The following is an 11443-nucleotide window of genomic DNA, read 5'->3' as shown; positions in this document are numbered from 1 at the left end:
AAAGAGAAAAAGGCAGCCCAGTGTCGGCCGGATTCCAGACGCCCACAAGCATGGGACAGGCTGCACAGTGACCCTCAGCCCTCCCTCCTCACGTTGCCTTTCTGCTCCTAAGGAATTCGCCCCGATCCCGCCACACGTGGGAAAGGAGCGGCCCTGGGATGTACTGGTTAGAAGTGGACTCGGGCACAAAATTCTGTTTCAAAACCTGGCACCGTTGTGTGTTTGCTGTATATCTGCTATATGTTGGCACTGCCACAGCATACGCATGCGTAATACAGAACATATAACATAATATGTATCGTAAATATTATATACAATATATGATGCATGACAATATATAACACATATATTATACACAATATATAATATACATATAACATATATACTGTATATATATATTATATACAATATGTAACAATATATAACATATTGTATACAATAAATAATACATAATGTAATATATATTATAGTGCCTATAATATACAATATATGCATCTATTTAACCACGGTTAATTAACAACCTCTCCATGTTTCATTTCTGTAACCTAAAGCAGGAGGATCATAATGGAACCGACATTATCCGATTGCTATTAGGATTACGCGTGAATAGCAGAAAACTATTGCAATTATACCAATTTCTATTATGAGAAAACCAGATACTAATCTTCATCATAAAACCATCCTTGTAAACGTGTCTTGTAAGGCATCTGGGCGGCAAAGAGGACTTACTTCATATTTACACACTGAGACCACCTTTCTGAAAAGTTTAATGACGGATGGGTATTTTAAAATTTATTTAGATCTTATTTCATTATTCATCTTTAAAATTAAAAGAAAATTTTTTTTAACGTTCATTTATTTTTGAAAGAAAGAGACAGAGCATGAGGGGGAGAGGGACAGAGAGAGAGGCAGACACAGAATTGGAAGCAGGCTCCAGGCTCTGAGCTGTCAGCACAGAGCCTGACACAGGCTGGAACCCACAAACCGTGAGATCATGACCTGAGCTGAAGTCAGACGCTTAACCGACTGAGCCACCCAGGTGCCCCTGGCTTTTACCATTCTTAGTGATGGACTCACACTGATTTTTTTAATGGTTGAAAAAAAAAATTTAAAGACTATTATCTTATGACATATGAAAAAATCAAATTTCATAGATATTAATTCACAAATTCTATAACGCATTGCTAGAACAGAGCCACGCTCATTGTTTAAGTATTGTTTCTGGCTGCTTTCATACCACAGCAGAATCCTATAGTTGCAACAACTGCATCGTATATGTGCAACTTACTACGTTGTACTGTTACAAAGCACAATCCAAATCACCGTGACTCAGTTATAAATCACAAGCACTTCAAGTAGCACATGTATTGCTATACCACAATATTTTAACTTGTATTACAGGTACATCCTAATTACATCAAAACAAGAAAATAAAAATAGACTTTCAAAGTCTTACTTTTAAGGCACATTGGAGTGAAATATTTTGTTAGTGAATTAGAAGGCAAAGATATATATATATACATACACACACACACATATATACACATATATATATACACACACATATATATGTATGTATATATATACACACATCAATATATATATATATATGTATACACACACACACACACACACACACACACACACACACACACACATCAACATTATCAGACCAAGCCCTCATCACAAATATCCTCAATTCACAGTAAAGGAGTGGTCAGAAAAATTAGAAAACAAATTCCAAAGGTTGTCTTTTAGTCTTGTTGATTGTTTCCTTCGCTGTGCAGAAGCTTCTTATTTTGATGAAGTCCCAACAGTTCATATTTACTTTTATTGCCCTTGCCTCAGGAGAGATATTTAGTAAGTTGCTACAGCCAATGTCAAAGAGATTCCTGCCTGTAATCCTCTAGGATTTTGATGGTTTTCTGTCTCACATTTAGGGAGAACATATTTGCAAATGACATAGCTGATAAAGGGTTAGTATCCACCATCTATAAAGAACTTATCAAACTCAACACCCAAAAAAGAAATAATCCAGTGAAGAAATGGGCAGAAGACATGAATGGACATTTCCCCCAAAACATACAGATGACCGACAGACACAGGAAAAGATGGTCAAAATCACGCATCATCAGGGAAATACAAATCAAAACGACGAGGTATCACCTCACACCTGTCAGAATAGCTAACATTAACCACACAGGAAACAACAGATGTTGGCGAGGATGTCGAGAAAAGTCAGAATGCAAACTAGTGCAGCCACTCTGGAAAACAGTATGGAGGGTCTTCAAAAAGTAAAAAATAGAACTATCCTACAATCCAACAATTTGCACTAGATATCTACCCAAAGGATACAAAAATACCGATTCAAAGGGATACATGCACCCCAATGTTTATAGTAGCATTACCAACAATAGCCAAATTATGGAAATAGCTCAAATGTCCACTGACTGATGAATGGATGAAGAAGTTGTGGCCTGGAATATTAATGGGACATCAAAAAGAATGAAATCTTGCCATTTGCAACAACATGGATGGAGTTAGAGTGTACTATGCTAAGTGAAAAAAGTCCATCAAAGACAAATACTATATGATTTCACGCCTATGTGGAATTTAAGAAATGAAACAGATGAGCATAGGAGGAAAAATGAGAGAGGCAAATCATAAAACAAATTCTTAACTATAGAGAACAAACTGAGGGTTGCTGGAGGGGAGGGGAGCTGGGGGGATGGGTTAAATGGATGATCAGTACTAAGGAGGGCACGTGTGATAAGCACTGGGTTTTATACGTAAATAATGAATCACTAAATTCTGCTCCTGAAACGAACATTACAATATATGTTAGCTAACTGGAATTTAAATAAAAACTTGAAACTACAAAAAAAAAAAAAAAAGAAAGAAAGAAAAATTCGAAAATTTAAAATGAAATGTCTCATCGGGGCGCCTGGATGGCTCAGTTGGTTAAGCATCCGACTCTTGATTTTGGCTCAGGTCATGATCTCGTGGTTCATGGAATCAAGCCCCACATCGGGTTCTGTGCTGACAGCACCGAGTCTGCTTGGGATCCTCTTTCTCTCCCTCTCCCTCTGCCCCTCCTCAGCTCATACTTGCCCTCTCTCTCTCTTTCTCTAAAAATGAGTAAACTTTAAAGACAAAATGAAGCGTCTCATTAGAGCAGACTTTCTTCACCAAAACATAAACGCTTCAGCCAAGAAAGATACAAGGATGGCAAATAAGTGAAAAACATATCTGCTGAACATCATTAGTCACTAGGGAAATGTAAGTTAAAGTCACAATGAGATTGTAATACACGTTCATTAGAATGGCTAAAATTAAAAGTAAAATACAGACAATGCTAAATGATGACCGAGGTGTGGAACAACTGGAACTTTCATGCATCATTAGTGGAAATGCAGGACGGTAGACAGCCTGGAGAACAGTTTGGTAGTTTCTTATAATGTTAAATATACAATCCCCATAGGACCCAACATTCCTATTCCTGGCTATATACACTAGAGAAATAGGCACAAAAATCTGTACACAAATGTTTATAGCAGCCAAGAACCGGAAACAACCCAAATACCCTTCAGTGGATGGATGAGCGGATAAACTATAATATATATTATATTATATATATTTTATTAATTAATGGAGTATTAACCAGCAAGAATGGTGAACACTTAGCCAGATGAAGCCGTGATACATACAGTGTGGATGAATGTCAAAAGCATTAGGCTGAGTGAAAGAAGCCAGCCTCAAAAGTTTACATATGGTATGAGTTCATTTACATGACACTCTCAAAAAGACAAGCCTGTAGGGGTCTAGTGGTTGCCGGTAGTTACAGATGTGGTGAAGGATGATTATGAAGAGAAAACAGGAGGGGAATTTGGGGAGCTGATGGGACTGCTCTGCATCGGATGATGGTGGTGATTATATACATTTACACCTGCATTAAAATGAATAAAACTGTACCCCCAAAAGAAAAAGATAGTGAACTTTACAAGAATTGTTTTTTATAAGTCCGTTTCCTTATCTGTAATATAAGGGTATTAGGTTTGTTATGAGAAATAAGGTTTTTTCCTTCATTTATTTTATTTTTTGGAGAGAGAAAGCATGTATGTGAGTTGGGGAGGGGCAGAGGAAGAGGGAGAGAATATGAAGCAGGCTCCATGCAGCGCGTGACCTCACGACTGTGAAATCATGATCTCAGCCAAACCAAGAGTCGGACACTTCACAGACTGAGCCACCCAGATGCCCTGAGAAAGAAGTCAATCTATGTAAACTATTGGAAACACTGCCTCCTAGTCATAACAGTCTACAAACATTTGTTATTATTATTTCTACCAATGTATTTCTTAGGAAAAAATACAGTGATTCTTAGGAAATATGTTTTCGATCATCAAAAGAATTGCCCATCCACTTTTCAACATTTTGAAATAGTTGGTGGATTATGTAGCTCACTAATACTAACAGAGATTAAGGAATATCGCCATCGACCATTTTGCTACCTCATTCCAATTTCAGAAATTCTGCCCTGCCGACATTTCATGCCAGCCGTCTGTTGAGTAGTTATTCTAACCAGAAACCCTGACCCATCTTATACTGAGTGCTGAACACACAGAGAAAAATATGACATGGTCCCAGCAACACAAGAACTGCAGGTGTATGGAAAGAGAGGGATAAGAAACAAAAAAAAAACAGACAGAGGTAAGCCAAATTCTATATATGAAAACAAAATCCATCACCATCCCTCTCCAAAGTGCCACGTTCTTGTGGAGCCTTCTCAACTAACATTCTCCAAGCATCAAAGATGCTTGAAGTGAAAACCTTAAGAGTAGCTGCTAACATCTCCCTTTCTTGGTCTTGGATATAAAAAATAAATGGTAATCAATTTCTGGCAATTATGACAACCAACGAACCACTATCATGTTGACTCAATGTTGGGGATTTGCTTTAAGAGGCTGAAACAAAAAGACTGGGGGCGGTGGGGGTACAAGGCTGGCAAATGGTAACAAGGATTAAATACGGGTGATGGTTCCACTGGGGCTCATTATGGTTACTCTTATTACACTTGGCTATATTTACAAATTTCCACAGTAAAAACTTACGGGAGAAATAAAACCTATATCTACTTTGTAAATCTTTAGTAAAAAGAGCCAAAACTATATGTATGGACCAGGAAAACATTAAAATATTAATATTGTTGTCTCTACAACCTGTGGTTACTGGCAATTAAACTTTTCTCTTGTGGAACCTGGGTGGCTCGGTCGGTTGAGCGTCCAACGTCGGCTCAGGTCATGATCTCATGGTTTGTGAGTTTGAGCCTCATATCGAGCTCGCTGCTATTAGCCCACTTCTGATCCTCTGTCCCCCTCCGTGTCCCTTCCTCACTGGTGCTCTCTCTCTCAAAAATAAATAAACCTTAAAAAAAAAAAAAAAAGGAAAAATCCCTTTAATAGAGAACAGAACCTTAAAAAAAAAAAAAAACTTTTCTCCTTATACCTCAGGTATTTTCTTAATTCTCTACAATATGCCATCGTTATTTCTATAATCAGAATATGAACTATAAATTTCTAGGATTGAAGTTTTAAATATTTATTTATTTATTTTGAGAGAGAGAGAGAGAGAGTGAGCAGGGGAGCAGCAGAGAGGGAGAGAGAATCCCAAGCAGGCTCCACGCTGTCAGCACGAGCCCGATGTGGGACTCGATCTCATGAACTGTAAGCTCATGACCTGAGCCGAAATCAAGAGTTGGACGCTTGACCAACTGAGCCACTCAGGCACCCCCCTAAGATTTAGTCTTTTTAAATTAAAGTATAGTTGACATATTATGTTTCAGGTATACAACACAATGATTTGATAATTCTACACATTATGCAATGCTCCCCACAATAAGTGTAATTATCATTTGTTACCATACAAAATTAATACAGTATTATGGACTCTATTCTGTACTTTTTATCCTTGTGACTTATTCTATAACTGGAAGTTTGTACCTCTTAACTCCCTTCACCTATCTCACCCATCACTCCCAGCCCTCTCTCCTTTGGCCACCACCAGTTTGTTCTCTGTATTTATTGGTCTGTTATTGTTGTGTTTGGTTTTTAGATTCTAATATAAATGAAATCATACGGTATTTGTCTCTCTCTGACTTATTTCACTTAGAAATATAAATATTATTCCAAATAAAATGCCATTAAATTACAGATGACTGAAAATATCTTATCAAAAACTCAAAGTTCATTGACATAGCTTTCATGGCCCTCTACAAAAATCCAAAACATGCCTTCTCAACATGTTACTAAGCATAGTAAGAACTAAGGCAATAGGTTGAAACCTAACTCAAATCCCAGCTCAGCCTTCCTAGGTGTGTGACCTTAGGACAAACAACTTATGCCCTCTGTGTCTCCCTTTTCTCATCTACAACATGGGAATAACAGTATCCATGGGCCCCCACAGGGCTCTTGTTGGGATTGCATATGTTAATTCACATAAAATTTCTAGGATGATGTTTAACATTAAATGTTTAAATAGAATCGTTAGGGGGCGCCTGGGTGGCACAGTCGGTTAAGCGTCCGACTTCAGCCAGGTCACGATCTCGCGGTGCGTGAGTTCGAGCCCCGCGTCGGGCTCTGGGCTGATGGCTCAGAGCCTGGAGCCTGTTTCCGATTCTGTGTTTCCCTCTCTCTCTGCCCCTCCCCCGTTTATGCTCTGTCTCTCTCTGTCCCAAAAATAAATAAACGTTGAAAAAAAAAATTAAAAAAAAAAAAAAAAAAAAATAGAATCGTTAGGAGACAGGAAGACGGTGGAAGAGCAGGAGGACACTAGGCTTGCCTGGTCCCACAAATGCAACTAGGTAACTATTAGATCAAGCTAAATACCCTAGAAATCAACCTGAAGACTGACGGAACAAACTCTACCACTAAACAGAGAGAAGGGGCTACATGCAAGAAGGTAAGAAATGCAGAGATGTAGTTTAGGGGAGAAACAGATCCTGGCTGCTGTCGAGGGGAGGGTGCCGCGATCGTGGAGAAGGGAGCGAGAAAGAGAGGAACACACCAGGGACACCCGGGGAGAATGTTTCTCCATTGTCAATGGCTTGGAAAGTGAGAGGGGCTGAATTTTGTGCATTCTTACAATTGTGCGGGGCTTAAAGCCTAGAGGTTTTTTGGTTGTTTTTTTTTTTTTTGCTCTTTGTTTTTTGGGTCTTTTCCCTGCATGGCATTTTTTAATTGCACAGGTAGTTTTAAATAAATGGAGGAAACACCTTCCAAAAATTACACTAGCAGGGAAATATTCTGTCAAGCACTTACATAGTAAATTTCCACAGTTTTACCTAAGGTTCTTGATATTTACTTTCACTGTACACGAGGGAAAGGAGCCCCCTCAGGTAGGTGTTCTCTCTGCTTTCAGAAACAAACTAAAGGACCTAAATTGGAGGCAAGCCTGGGATGCCAAGAAGGGGGAAAAGAAATGATAGTGGGCCATTCATAAATTCCATGTCCAAGCCACTTGTTCAATGGCCCTTACATAATTTTAGGGCAAACTACTGCCCTTATGATAAAGTTGCGATCTGAAAAGCTGTAATTCTGGATTATAGTAATATATCTCAGTACCTTGCTAGATGATAAAGACAATACTTAGGCTCACCTGTAAGGTTTGAATAGACAAATACTTTAGAGGAATTCCCTAGGACTTTACAGTCTCCACTTTGAAAGCCTGGAGCTTTAAAAGTCAGGGGGCTCGGCTGAGATAGAGCCCAGAAGGCTCTTGAAGAGAAGCTGTTCTTGAAGAGAAAGACAGGCAAACAACCGACGGGAATGCAGCACGAAAGCAGCAATCAGAAGAGCAGCTGGGGCACACAGTTGGGAGATTATCTGCTGTTCTCAGAGCATGTCCCCGAGAGGCAGCATTCACAGAGACACCTCCCCAGGATAAAGGAGGTGGCCTGGCACCATTTCCCTCTCCCATCCCTCAGCATGAGCACAGAGCCACCTGCAGAAAGCAGTACAGCACAGACACTGGCTGCCTAGCCTGCCTGCACCAAGCCCCGCCCTGCTGTGCTCCAGTGGAACTGCCTTTTCAGTCTCGGCACAGCGGGCCCCTCCCCCAGAAGACCAACACAAACCCCTGCCCACACCATGTCTCCAGACCAGAGAGTTCTACAGGGCCTCAGTTCCAGTGGAGATGGTGAAGAGACTCATTTCACAAGCAGACCAGAGCACACCTATTTAAAACTCACCAAATTTAGGCCAGGGACCAATCACTGCCCACAGCAGGCAAAGAGAGCCTCTGCAGGCAAGGAGAACCTCTGCAGACAACTGGCCTGAAGGACAGAGCAACCAGAACACAACAGCAGAGTGCATCCAGCACACACTGTAGACAGCCTGAAGTGCCAGGCCCTGGGAAATACATGGCTGCTTTTTCACAAGGTCATTACTTTCAAGAGCAAAGACATAACTAGCTGCTCTAACACAGAGAGGCAGGCAGAGACTCAGACAAAATGAGAAGATAGAAGAATGTATCCCAAATGAAAGAAAAGACAAGTTCACGGCTAGAGATCTAAGTGAAACAGGTATCACTAACATACCTGATAGAGAATTTAAAGCAACAATCATAAGGCTACTCAGCGGACTAGAGAAAGAATGGAGACGTTAGTGGAACCCTTAACACAATGATAAAAGAGTTAAAAAAGAGATGAAGAGTGCAATAAATAAGATTAGAAACACGCTTGATGCAATGACCAACAAGCTGGAAGAAGTATAAGAACAAATTAATAGCCCAGAAGACAAAGTAATGGAAAACAATAAAGCTATATAAAACAGAGAAAGAATTATGCAAAACAAAACTTAGGGAACTCACTGATTCTATCAAACGTAAGATTTGTATCACTGGAGTCCCAGAAGAAGAAGATAGTGAAGGGAGCAGAAAACTTATTTGAAGAAATAATAGCTGGAACTTCCCAAATCTGGGAAAGGAAACAGACACCCAGATCCAGGAGGCACAAGAACCCCCAACAAAATCAACAAAAGCAGGCCAACACCAAGACATATTGTAGTTAAATTTACAAAATACAGTGACAAAGAAAAAAATCTTAAAACAGCAACACAAAAGAAGTCAGTAACTTACAAGGGAAAACCCATAAGGCTAGCAGGAGATTTCTCAATAGCAACTACAGGCCAGAAGGGGGTGGCATGATATTTTCAAAATGCTCAATTCAAAAATTCTGCTGCCAAATATACTCTATCTAGCAAGGCTATCATTCAGAATAGAATGAGAAAGAAAGAGTTTCCCAGACAAACCAAAGGAGTTCACAAGGACTAAACCAATCCTGCAAGAAATATTAAAGGGGACTCTGAATGGAAAGGAGAGACCAAAAGTGAAAGTATGAAGGCAAGAAAAACAAAAGCAGTAAAAATGAATATTTATGTAAAAACTCAGTCAAGGAACTCTCTCTCTCTCTCTCTTTCACACACACGCACATGAATATAAAATATGATGACAAATATAAAAATGTGGGGAGGAAAGGAGAAAAGAATAGGTTCAAACTTAAATGACCATCAAGTTAATATAGATTGCTATATGCAGAAGAGGTTATATACCAACCTAACAGTGACCATATTATCAAAAACCACTGAAAAATATGCAAAGAATAAAGAGAAAGAAATCCAAATATATCACTAAGGAAAATAAGCAAAACAGGAAAGAGAAAAAGACAAGAAAGGATCAGAGAAAACATAAAACAAGTAATAAAATGGCAATAAATACATATCTATTGTAATTACTTTGAATGTAAATGGACTAAACGCTCCAATCAAAAAACATAGGGTGTCAGAATAGGGGGGAGAAAAAAGACCCCCTACATATGCTGCCTACAAGAGATTCATTTTAGACCTAATGACACCTGTAGATTGAAAGTGAGGGGATGGAGAAACATTTACCATGCAAATAGATGTCAAAAGAAAGCAAAAGTAGCAATACGTACATCAGACAAACTGATTTTAACACAAAGACTGTAACAAGAGACAAAGAAGGGCCCTATAATAAAGGGGACAATCCAGTAAGAAGATATAACAATTGTAAATATTTATGCCCCAACATGGAAGCTCCCAAGTATATAAAACAATTAATAACAAACGTAAAGGAATTAATTGATAATAATACAATAGTTGGGGACTTTAACAGCCCACTTACATCAATGCACAGATCATCTAAGCAAAAATCAACAAGGAAACAATGGCTTTGAATGACACACTGGACCAGATGGGCTTAACGGATATTTTCCAAACATTCCATCCTAAAACAGCAGAATACACATTCTTTACAAGTGCACACAGAATGTTCTCCTGACTAGATCACATATTAGGTCACAAATCAGCCCTCAACAAATATAAAAAGACAGATCATACCACGCATAGTTTCTGACACAACACTATGAAACTTGAAGTCAATCACAAGAAAAAATCTGGAAAGACCACAAGTACATATAGGTTAAATAACATGCTACTTAACAATGAAAGGGTCAACAAGGAAATAAAGAAGAAGTTAAAAAAAAAAATCCACGGAAACAAATGAAAATGAAAACACGACAGTTCAAAACCTCTGGGATGCAACAAAAGTGGTCGTAAGGGGGAAGTATATAGCAATAGAGGCCTATATCAAGAAGAAAGGAAAAAAAAAAAAGAGAAAAATCTCAAATAAACAATCTAACCTTACATCTAAAGGAGCTAGAAAAAGAACAACAAACGAAGCCTAAAGCTAGCAGAAAGAGCAAAGATTAAAGCAGAAATAAATGATACAGAAACTAAAAACAAAAAACAAAACAAAACAAAAAAACCAATAGAACAAATCAATGAAACCAGGAGCTAGTTCTTTGAAAAAATAAAATTGAATAAACCTCCAGCCAGACTTATCAAAAAGGAAAGGGAAAGGACCCAAATAAATAAAATCACAAATGAGAGAGGAGAAATATCAACCAATACCACAGAAATACAAACAATTATAAGAGAATATTATGACAAAGTAAACAAACTGGACAATCGGGAAGAAATGGATAAATTCCTAGAAACATATAAACTACCAAAACTGAAACAGGAAGAAATAAAAACTTGAACACACCAATAACCAGCAAAGAAATTAAATCAGCAATCAAAAATCTCCCCACAAACAAAAGTCCAGGGCCAGATGGCTTCACAGGGGAATTCTACCATACATTTAAAGAAGAGGTAATATCTATTCTTCTCAAACTATTTCAAAAAATTAAAAAGGAAGGGAAACTTCCAAATTCATTCTATGAGAACAACATTACCCTATACCAAAACCAGACAAAAGACTCCACTAAAAAAGAAAACTACATCCCTGATGAACATGGATGTGAAAATTCTCAATAAAACAGTAGCAAATCGGATCCAATAGTACATTAAAAGAATCATTCACCATAATC

Source organism: Lynx rufus, unplaced genomic scaffold (genome assembly GCF_022079265.1).
Source record: "Lynx rufus isolate CCGP_SWC_20201006 ecotype Redwood Valley unplaced genomic scaffold, mLynRuf1.p SCAF_16, whole genome shotgun sequence".
Lineage (NCBI taxonomy): Eukaryota > Metazoa > Chordata > Mammalia > Carnivora > Felidae > Lynx > Lynx rufus.
This window is presented reverse-complemented; position numbering follows the sequence as displayed.